Raw genomic sequence first — 11890 nt, forward strand, 5'->3', positions numbered from 1 at the left:
TTTTAAACAATATTTCTCTCAAAACACTAGTTCAAAAAATCTAGCTAGATGTAGTTTTATCAATATTTAATATTTTTTCATAGCATATTTTAACTCCTACACTATTTATAACAACCATTAAAGCAAGTGATAATACCAATTCTCTCTCTATAATACTACCTTTTTCTCTCTCCCCATGAAACCCTAGGTCTAGTTTTGAATCAAATTTATAATGGAGAATCAACTATGAGAGGTGCACCACTATAATCCAAACCTTCTAAAATACCATGTATTGAAATCCTAAACAAAAATCTACAACCACTCTCTCTCTCTCTCTCTCAAAACACAAGCATGAAACACTCTCTCTCTAGCTAGATCTAGTTTTAGCTCAAAGTGAGAAGCACTAATGCAAAAAGAGCTATGAGAGGCATTAATTAACCTTCTTAAGCCACCTCCTCTAAAGAAATGAAGAGCAAAACCTCTCTCTCTCAAAACACAAGCATGAAACTCTCTCTCTCTCTAGCTAGATCTAGTTTAAGCTCAAAGTGAGAAGCACTAATGCAAAAAGAGCTATGAGAGGCATTAACTAACCTTCTTAAGCCACCTCCTCCGAAGAAATGAAGAGCAAAACCTCCCTCCTTGTATTTTATGATTTTTGGACCTTCAAGTTCGCCACCAATGGAAGGTGGCTCGGCTGAACAGTGCTGGTGGGGGGATGAAGAAGCAGTATTATAGCCGGTGTATTAGTGGCGGTTGATATAAAAAAACCGCCACCGGAGAAGCTAATCATAGGTGGTTCACATAAATCAACCACAAGTGTAAATGTTTATTTACACTGACCATTTATGTAAGCAAGTCGCCAGTGTAAATGGGTTTTACACTGGCAGTTGGCTAATGCAAACCGCCAATGTAAATAGGCCATTAACATTGGCGGTTTTCTTATACGAACCGCCAATGTAAAGGATTTTACACAGGCTGTCCTTGAGGCTGGCCCACACATTTCTCTCTATTGGTGCCACCTCTTTTCCAACCGCCAGTGAAAAAAAAGGGTGGCGCCAAGAGAAATCACCAGTGTACTAGTGTTCTTTCATCTTTTTCTATTTTTAAGTAATTAATTGAGAAATATATTATAGAGCGTATTTTAGTAATTGAGATTGTGTCCTTCCAAATCTCGATAAGGCGCAAAGATGATCCCTGTTTAGATTTCTCCTATGATTCTAAATCAGACTTGCTAGCATCCAGACGTCCGATCCGGGCGCTAGCGTCCGCGAGCGCCTAGCGCGTCGAGCTCTCGAGGGAGCGCACCAATAGTGGTCCCACATCGCCCCAGACATCGTCCGCGCCGCAGGCCGCTTCCCACGCGCATCCTATGTGCAACACCTGATCTACTTTTGAAATATCCAGATACAACAGTTGCAACATAAAAAAAGATAGATAAAACATTTGAAACAAGCATCTGAAACTCTTACGAAAACGCTTGAAAAACATTTAAAAATCATTGCAAACATATGCAACATCTAGATGAAAACACTTACAAACATACGTATAAAACACCTGAAAACACTTGAAACATATGCTTGCAACATGCATGTATATGCAACATCTTGATCTACTTTTACAACGTCCAGATAAAATAATGCAACATTCGTCAGATGAAGCATTTGGAACATACACTTGAAACATATGTGTATAGCAATTACAACATGTGCAATATCCCGATCTATTTTTGCAACATCAATATACAACTGTTGCAACATACCATGGAAACATCGGAAACACTTGAAATATACTATTGCAACATGGCCTTTCAGCGTAGCATCTGCTTGCTGCTTAGACGAATGCAGGCTCGTCGACGCGAAACTCGATGCCGGCACGGAGCTCGAAGCCGCGTACTGGCGTGGAGGTTGGCAGTGTGGAGCTCGTCGGCGGCACAGACCTCGGCAAGGGTAGGGGCAGGGGCAGGTGGATGGAGCACGGGCGCGATGGGAGGCGCGAGTCCGAGAGCGAGCTAACGAGCGCATAGCGTGTCGGGCTCGCCGTGCGCGGCGTGGGCGGGTGGCGGGGGCGCGAGCGGGGCGGCGTGGGCAAGGATGGGTAGCGGGCGACGCACGCATGGGTGAGTGTGGGGTCTGTGTCTGGACGGACGGATGCCCTGTAAGAAGCGTTTCCGATTCTAAATTACTCAATCTTGGCTGCAGAGATGACCCATTTTATTTTTGAATTATGTACGGCATGAAAAAAAAACAAGTGATTTATATGGTACTCGGAACTTGGCCCTCTCTGCCCAGATTTCTGGAAGCTTACCACAGGGCTACAACCTGCAAGCCCTACAATTATAACAGATTTCTGGAAGCTTACCACCGGGCTAAAGCTGATGCCGTTCACTCATTCATTCATCATCACTTCTATGAATCTGCTTGTGACACCAGGATGTGCAAACTTGACTGAACAATACTTGATAGACAATGAATCAAACTAAGCAGAACAGCTTTGACTTATATGAGCTACCCAACACAAAACACAACTGCTATCCAGATAATCATGCGTAGTACACATGCTCGCCGTACGCCGCTCCCCAAGTCCACGCCGCTGCCGGATGCCCCGCGCTCACCATTGTACTCCCAGTGTAGGCAGCGCCAGGAGATGCAACTGGCATCAGCTGGTAACCAGGTTGCCCAGCGCCTACAACTGGTCCGGTCACGCCATGACTTTGCATCGCAGCGCCTACGTCCATCTGTGGCCAATACACACCGGTACCACTGCTGCTATATGATAACTCGCATCCTCCTGGCCGTGGGGGAACCATGCCGGGTTGACCTGCTGGGGTGCCAGACCTGTGTGGTGGTACTGGGTCTCAGGGTTAGTTGACAGCTTCATTACGACATGCCCCCTATGACTTGCATGCAGTGCGGATCCATTTGACCGACCCCGTAGATGCTCTCAGTCAGTTCGCTGCCACTTCTGCTTGTGACAGCAGTACCCACAACTGGGACGTTGCCCATGTCGGATGTCAATGTGCCCTCCGCGGCATCCCACGACCAAACTGGAGCGCTACTGCCATTCAGTGTGTTGTTCTCAGGAACAGAGATGGGTCCAGGTAACACATGAGCAGTAGCCGGTCCACGCGTTTCCTTGGTCAAATACATGGTATTGCCTTTGACTGTGACTAGGGGTCGATCCAACGTTTCCTTGACCATCTACGTGGCCTTTGCCTGTGACTAGTGGTGGACCCGAAAACGAAGCAGGGGGGCCTAAAATATAGACGGCTAGAAATCTTACTAGCTGCACACCGCACGCTAATATATTATATATATAATCATATATCAGAGAATAGACATGACGATATCAACTCAAAATACTGTGGCAAAATGTATAACATCTTTGTAGTGTGCTGGATGGATGCTGCTGAACTGAAGGTATGAACTGAGGCGCCCCGCGTGCTCAAGCAAGTGCTGGAACATCGCTGTGGTGTTCAGCCTGTCCTGCTGGATCTGAAAGTACACCTGGTCAAAACGGGCCTGCATCCTAGACATAATCGTCAGCATCTGAGATTCTGAGTACTGTTCTGCTTATGGACTTTGGCCTACCACCTATGCTCCTCGGCCTGACGCTGCTGCTCAGCCTTCCTCCTCTCCAGGATGGTATACAACATGTCGTCAGTGTTGTACTATGTGATGTGGGGGCGCCAATACGAACGGCGTCCCAGGGCTCAGGATGTGGCCATAAGGGCCAAGGCGGCATCCATGGAGGGCCCAGCTATAATCGGTAGCAATTAAGTATTATGGGGAAGGGATTAGAGTAATGAGAGAATGATTAATTGGGAGAGAAACGAGGAGACCAGAGCTGGGCATCTAGGGGCTGTGCTGTTCTATATATACTCTGTAATCAGCTTATGAGTAATCAATCAAGAAACAAGTTATCTCCTAATCTACCTCTGTTGTTCTTAATCTCATCCCCTTCACCATAGGGCGCCCAGAGAAACCTCCTGGCGCCATTACCAGTCTTGGCTACGAGCTAAGGAGCCAAGGCCCTCCGTCATTGGGCACTAACGCCCTTGACAACCTGGTATCGGATTTCCGGCGATCCTCATCCACCCCTGTGCCTCCTCCACCAGCAGCCCCCGCTGCGCCAGCCGCTGCGCCACCATCTTCACCCTCCCCATACACTGCCTCCCGTTTCATTACCCATGGCTGAACCCACCACGGACGATTTGGCCAAACTCATCCATTAGTGAGCTGCAAGGGCAGGTTGCTGCCCTTCCGCAGGAGCAACCAGCGGCGACGTCCTTCTCTAGCTCCAGGGGTTCGGGCCACGGTGACCACCATGGTGACTGCCCACCTAGGTTCCAGAAGTTGGACTTTCCCAAGTTCAACGGCAAGTCCAATCCGCTGACCTTCCTCAACCGCTGAGTCCTATTTTCATCAACAGCGCATTGCGGCGGAAGAACAAGTGTGGATGGTGTCATACAACCTGGAGGCTGGCGCCTAGATGTGGTACCTCCAGGTTCAGCAAGACGAGGGCACTGTACTGTCATCAAATTCCAACTTTAAGAAAGCTCTGTCTTCCCTTACAGAAAACAAATGAAAAAACAAATTTCAGCACATAACAGGTGGTCGATGCAATCAAATTGCCAGCTGTGTTAGTTTTTTGTCCACAGCCCTGTGAGTCAGCACTAGCAAGAGAATCAGATTAAGTACCATGATTAACACAACTGGGCTTTCTATTGTATTATTGTTGAAGTTAGTTTTCCTAGACCTGAAAAGCCGAGCAACAAACAAAAGAAGCAAACTGCATGAGAATAGAAGATTATATCTGCAAAGTGAAGCAGAGTATTGGCATTTAGCCCAAGCACTTCTCTAAACAAAGAGACTTATCTTTCTCTGAATTAAAATACAATTACCGCAAGAGAAGCAGCAGAGTATTGGCATTTGGCATTTTTACTGAACCCCTGCTGCAGTAAGGCTAACAACACAATTACCAAACGCACAATGGTCAATGACAGATGAAAAAAGTCAGAAAATGTGCTTATTTTTCAATGGGCTTATTTGTAAACAAACAGATTAAACACTGTTAAGGCAGAAAAAATAGGGGTGCCCAAATCTAAACTCAAAGTTCTTGTGAAGGTATGTCGTCTGCAGTGTGGCTGCGTACAGCCAGCCCAAGACTACTCAAAAACATGGAACGCAGTGTGGCTGCATACATAATATTCAGGCATCATACAAATTTGTCCTAAAAAACACTGCTGGAGCATGTGGCCATACAATTGTGTGACTGAATGAAAGATGAAAGACAATGATTCCTAGCAATACAGCTGCGTCAAATATATGAGACTAGAGCTGACACCATTCATTCATCATCGCTTCGAAGGATCTGCTTGTGACACCAGTACGTGCACACATGACTGTTTGAGACTTGAAAGACGATTCAATTAAGCAGCACAGCCGACTTATATGAGCTACCCAACACCAAACTCTACTGCTATCCAGACAATCAGGCGTAGTACACATGTTCGCTTCCCCAAGTCCATGCCGCCGCCGGATGCCCCACGCTCACCATTGTGCTCCCAGTGTAGGCAGCGCCAGGAGATGCAACTGGCATTAATTGGTAACCAGGATGCCCAGCGCCTACTACTGGTCCGGTCAAGCCATGACTTGCATCGCAGCGCCTACGTCCATCTGTGGTGGCATTAGTTGATAACCAGGGTGCCCAGCGCCTACTACTGGTCTGGTCACACCATGACTTTGCATCGCAGCGCCTACGCCCATCTGTGGCCAATACACGCCGGTACCACTGCTGCTATGATAACTCATATCCTGCTGGCCGTGGGGTAACCATACCGGGTTGACCTGCTGGTGTGCCAGACCTGCGTGGTACTGGATCTCAGGGTTCGCCACAACAGTGTCATATGACATGCCACCTATGACTTGCATGCAGTGCTGATCCATTTCACTGACCCCGTAGATGCTCTCAGTCAGTTCGCTGCGACTTCTGCTTGTAATTGCAGTACCCACAACTGTGATGTTGCCGATGTCAGATGTCAGTATGCCCTCGGCAGCATCCCACATCCAAACTGGAGCACTGCTGCCATTCAGTATGTTGTTCTCAGGAACAGAGATGGGTCCAGGCAACACGAGCGGTAGACAGAGCTGATGCCCCCTGTGTGAAGCCACACATTTGCAGCGTAGCTGATCTACACGTTTCCTTGGCCATCTACATGGTATTGCCTTTGACTGTGACTCACACGATGTTCTCCCCAAGTGTACCCAGGTAGCGAAACCGTTTGAGTTGGTTCTGAGCGGCTCACAGCAACCACATGGGTGGAGTCGAGTTGTTTCTCTACTTGCTCCAACTGGTCAGATAACTCCTGCATGATTTTTAACACTAGAGAGTTGGCTTCCTTTTCAGTAAGATCTGATGCTAATGTAGCTGAACCATTTGTGCTTCCTTGGTCAGAAGCAGCACTGCTCCTCCCTAGATGCTTGCTAATTTTCCCATCCTCCCGGTTCTCAGGTTCTGTTTTAATCCCAGATTGTGTAGCAGTGGAAGTATGCAGGGTTTCTTTATCATGACTTAGTTTCCAATATGGACGTTGATGAATTATCAGATGATGTCATGTGCTTATATGCCTGTACCATTTGCCTGGGATTCTGCAGGTGCAGCTCTATGTATTCAGGTTGATGGGCATGCCACTCTATTTCACTTGTTTTTGCTGGCACTGCATCCTGCAAAACAGTGCTTTGATTCCCAGATGACTGGTTTGGAGCAGGTATTGCCATGCAGTTCACCCCACCAGCCTCAGGCCGTTCTTTCTTGCTTGGCTCTTTAACTTCTGCGCACATGATACTGTCACCCCCATGGGGATTCTTGGCATGCTGTTCATCATGCTGATTCTTTCCCAATTGCTTTGTCTGCTTAGGACTAGCACAGCTATTTGTTGTATCATCATCCACTTCCTTGGCAACTGTTTTCTCCTGATTGGATGCAACTGAAACATCCCCAAGCATTATGCTCCCCACAGTAAAGCCTCTAGCCAAAGGAGTCTGCATGGTGATTATAGAACTGTTGATAACAACGCCTGATACAGGAGCTTTAAGCAAACCTGATGTTTCTGTATTCTTAGTTCCAAACACACATGGTGACACAGGTCTGTTCTTGCTTTGTGTTGAGAGGTCCACATGAGGTTTAGCTTCAGCATTTGGCGCGTTTACATGAGTCCCAGAAACAGTTGTAATATCTTCTGTGCTTTCAGCTATGTTTGATCTCTCCCTTAGAACTCTCTCCTGTGGATGAACTTGCCTTTGCCTATTCTCCATCTGCAAACGCTTTGGAGAACTGTTCTCGTGTGACTGTGATGCACTTTTCCAGGCAATGTGTTCCATCATGCTGTTTTCATTGTTCTTTGCTGAAGGTATGACATTATGAATCAAAGACCCTTTGTTGACACCTGCAGGTCCTGATGCTGGAGCGCAGCCCCTTAAAATTCTTCTATGTGAATGAACTTGCCTTCTCTTTTCCTCCATCTGCAAATGCATTGGAGTCCTGCTTTCATTTGTGTGACACGCCTTTCAGGTCAATTGGTTCCATAATCTTGATTTCAGTGTTCTTGACTGGGGAAATGGTGTTCGGAATCAAAGGACTTATGTTAGCAGCTGCAGTGTCTGATGCTGGAGTGGAGCCCCTTGAAATACTCTCCTGTTTATGAACTTGTCCTTCCCTATCCTCCGTCTGCAAAAGCTTTGGAGCATTACTATCATGTGACTCTGCTTCAGTTTTCTGGGCAATGTGTTCCAGCATGCTAATGTCAGTTTTCTTGGCTGCACACATCACATTCTGAGTGGAGCTGATAGCAGCTGCAGTATTCTTCGCGGCACTTCCAGCATTTTGTTTACAAAGATTTTTGTTTGTTTCTTGTGGCACATCATTGGACATATGATTCTGTACAAACAAACATCTCTTCAGTTCTTCCAGTTTTGCATTAGCTTTTGCCTTTTGTTGAAGTTTTCCCCTCTCCTCTTCCTGCAGTTGTTTTGGATGCTGTGCAGACAATTCTCTCCTTGAAAGCTGAATGAACCAAATAAACATAGTTAGCAACAAAAAATAAATAAATAAATACAAGATTCTTGGAGAAATGACACATCACTAAGACTTGTCTGTGCTGTTTGCCCATTTTTCACATTTTATTTATGTACAAGTGTCACTCTTTTTGGTACTCTTTTAAGAAATTTGACAGCAACGGAAATGGAGCAACCTATAATGAAAAGGATGCACCTATATAGGATGTGTGCAAAACTGTAGGAAAAGAGTCCAACCAAGTTCAACTTCTACAGGACAAGCATTAAATCTTAACATCATAGATGAATATATCAAGTAGAAGCATTCCTAGAAGCAACAGAAATATCTTTTTATATTTTATGATTGATTAGCATGGCATTTCATTTCAATGTAAACTGGTCTCACAATTGCAACACAGTTTGGTGTCCATGATACCATGATATGAAATCAACTATTCCTAATCGAGTATTAGACAACACTTAGTTGACAAAGGAAGAAAATAACATGGCATCACACAACATGACAATTGGGTACCTCAATGTCATAACCAGGAGAGTTAACCATATCATCAACAGCTCTCCCCTGCACCTGCAAAGAAGTGCCCTCAGGAAATGATTGATCTTGATAAGTATCTGTCCTTACAACTGGCAAAGAGTCAACTGTAGAGTGATCTTTCCATCCATGTCCAGGCATGCTAAATGAAATATCCTCAGCAGAACTACCATGCCTGTTTCTTAATGCATTCGATCTGGCATATACATGGTAATCAGCAGATTCACCAGGTGCATCATTTGACTTCAGACTATGTACAAATGGTTGTGTGCTCAAGTCTTCTGGTTTGGCAATAAATGTTGCCTCATGTTCGATGTTTTCATTCTCCATCTGTAGTTGTTTTGCATATTTGGTAGGAGACTCTCCATCTTGGATGCTAAATGAACCAAATAAACAGAAGTTACAATAACACAAATATAAGATTCAGGGACAATGGACACCTCAGGTCCTTCTTTCACTTTGCTTGCCTGCTTTTAGTTCTTTTTATTTATATGCATGCACAACTTTCAAGATACTCAATAAACACTGTACATGGAGTAACAATGTATAGGAAAGACTAGCTTTTGGAGGATAGACATCAATGTTACCATTGATATTGATGAACTTATTGAATAGAAGAATTTCTGAACACAAACATCTCTTCATATTGTATGTTTGAATGATAAGCTAACTATGGCATTTAAGTATCAATTGGTCTCATCATAATAACAAAACAGTTTTGTGGCCTTGATAATGTCGTAGAAAAGCATGCATTCCTGGACAGGTACAAGATATCATTTAATTGACAATAGTAGAAAATAGCATGGTGTCATACAAAGTGAAAACTTCATACCTCAATTTCATAACGAGGAGAGTTAAGAATATCATCAGTTAGCACATGCCCTTGCTGAGAGGTGTTCCAAGGAAAAGATTGATCTTGATGAGAATCTGTCATAACTGGCAAAGAGTCAACTGCAGGGTGACCTTCCCATCCATGTCTCGAAATGTTAAATGGAATATCCTCAGCACAACCAAGCTTGTTCATCAAAGCATTCCATCCTCCATATACATGGGAATCACCAGATTTACCAGGTGCATCATTTGAAAAAAAAACTCGACCTGCAGGGGGTTATGACGGCCCCCGGGTTTTCTTACTAAGAAGATCTTCTCACACAGATCGAGAAAACCCCCGAACCCCCGCCCCAATCCTGACGCAGGAGGTGCCGTAACCCTGTGTGAACCGGGCCGAAGCCTTCCACTGCGCTTTGGCACATGGGGACGGGCGAGGGGATTTTTTTAACCTCAGCCTGAAATTCGCTCCCACGGGGAGTCGAACCCAGGACCTGAGGAGTGCCGCTGGGTCACCTAACCGTTTGAGCTAGGCGCCCTTTGGCCAGGTGCATCATTTGACTTCTGATTTTGTACAAATTCCAGTTTTGCAATAGACTTTGCCTTTTGTTGACTTTTTCCCCTCTCCTCTCCCTGTGGTTGTGAATTTTGAGCAGACAACTCTCTTCTTGAATGCTGAATAAATCAATTAAACAAAAGTTCAAACAACAAACACTAAGATTTATGGAAATAGGGTAGTTAATTCGTCCTTTTACAATGTTGCTTGCTCACTTTTAAGACTTTATTTATGTTATGCCAAATTCTTGAGTATTACGTTCAGAAATTAGGAGGCAATACAAGTGGAGTAATAATAAGGAAATGAACATGCCTAAATAGAACATGTAAGAATTACACTATATAGGACAAGGGTGCATATTTTGAAGGATATGCATCAACCTTAACATGGATACAGATGAATTTACATTTATATAAACCTCTCTTTACATGTCTAGGTACTAACTCAGCATATCTCGTACTAACAAAATTACAAAACATTTCAGTGACCCTGATTATGTTACAGGAAAAGTGTATTCCAGATCAAGTGCAACACAATATTAACGATACTGGTGAAAAATTACATTGCATCATGCAAAATGGCAATCAAGTACCTGGATTTCGTAAGGAGGAGATTTCAGCAAATCATTAGCAGTTCTCGCATGCCCCTGCTGTGGGCAGTTCTCAGCAAGTGGTTGATCTTCATGATTATTTGTTGTAGAGACTGGCAAAGCGTAAACAGTAGAGTGTTCCTTCCATCCATGTCCCCAGATATTAGATGCAGTGTCCGTAGCTGAACTGCAACAGAGGTTTGTTGGTGTATCCACTACTCCATATACATGATTTGATGGATAAGTCTTGGCATGGTCTGGTCTTTGTGGGGCTGCTGGCTGTTGCTGCCATAAGGACAGCATCTTAGAGGACAGCATCTTAGACTAGCATCTTGGCATATGCTTGGCTGGCTAGCAGCCTATAAATATGTATCCCCAACCCCTCAGGTTGGCATGGCATTGAGAAATAAACCAGAAAATTGCCCTAACTCCTAGTGTCATCCTCTCTCGATGAGAGTAAGAATTCTGCTACTACTAAGAGTAAGAATTCAGCGACTAACAACTGATATCAGAGCCGTATTATCATGTAGCCTGAGCATCTCCTGCTCATCTTCTTTCCCAGCCTCGCAACAGCCCCAGCTAAGAGCAGCAGCAGCTCCGGCCGCTCCTGCTGACTCCTCTCCCTCGCTCGTCTGAAGCAGCCCTCTCCCCATGCAGCAGCCCTCCGGTAGCGCGTCATTTCCGCAGGGCAGTCTCGGCGCTCGGTCGCCTCGAGCACGCGGCGTCGGCAGGAGGCCGAACTTGCCGCGGCAGAGGAACGCGAGCGAGCGGCGGCGGCAAGGGCGTCGAGGCTGGCAGCGGCGGAGCTGGCAGCAGCCAGAGCGGAGGCGGAAGCAGCGGCGGCGGCGGATGCAGCGCGTGCGGCGGCAGCAGAGGTCGAGGCCCTGCGCGGCAGCATCAGCAGCTCCGTTTCTGCTGACGTCGGCCCCAACGGTGGGTGGCCTACCCTCACTAAGACCAACTACGTCGAGTGGGCTGCGGTGATGAGGGTAAAGCTCCAGGTGCGGCACATGTGGGAGGCAGTCCGGTACGGCGACGTCGACTACGACCTAGATCGACGGGCGCTGGATGCCCTCATCGTTGCCGTCCCGCCCGAGATGCAGTTCTCGCTTACCAACAAGCGGACTGCCAAGGAGGCTTGGGACACCATCGCTGCGGCACGCATCGGCAGCGACCGCGCCCGCAAGTCCACACTACAGGCACTTCGCAAGGAGTGGGAGAACCTGGCCTTCAAGCCAAGTGAGGACGTTGATGACTTTGCTCTCCGTCTCAACACTCTGTTGCAGAAGGTGGTGCAGTTCGGCGATGACACCTACGGCGAGGAGAGAGCTGTC

The 11890-nt window shown here is 46.1% G+C and overlaps 1 pseudogene; it reads right to left on the reverse strand.

Annotated features, from left to right (window-relative positions):
- Positions 1-5034: 5034 nt before the first annotated feature.
- LOC136487341 (uncharacterized) lies at positions 5035-10698 on the reverse strand (annotated as a pseudogene).
- Positions 10699-11890: the final 1192 nt, after the last annotated feature.

Source organism: Miscanthus floridulus, chromosome 10 (assembly GCF_019320115.1).
Source record: "Miscanthus floridulus cultivar M001 chromosome 10, ASM1932011v1, whole genome shotgun sequence".
Classification (NCBI taxonomy): domain Eukaryota; kingdom Viridiplantae; phylum Streptophyta; class Magnoliopsida; order Poales; family Poaceae; genus Miscanthus; species Miscanthus floridulus.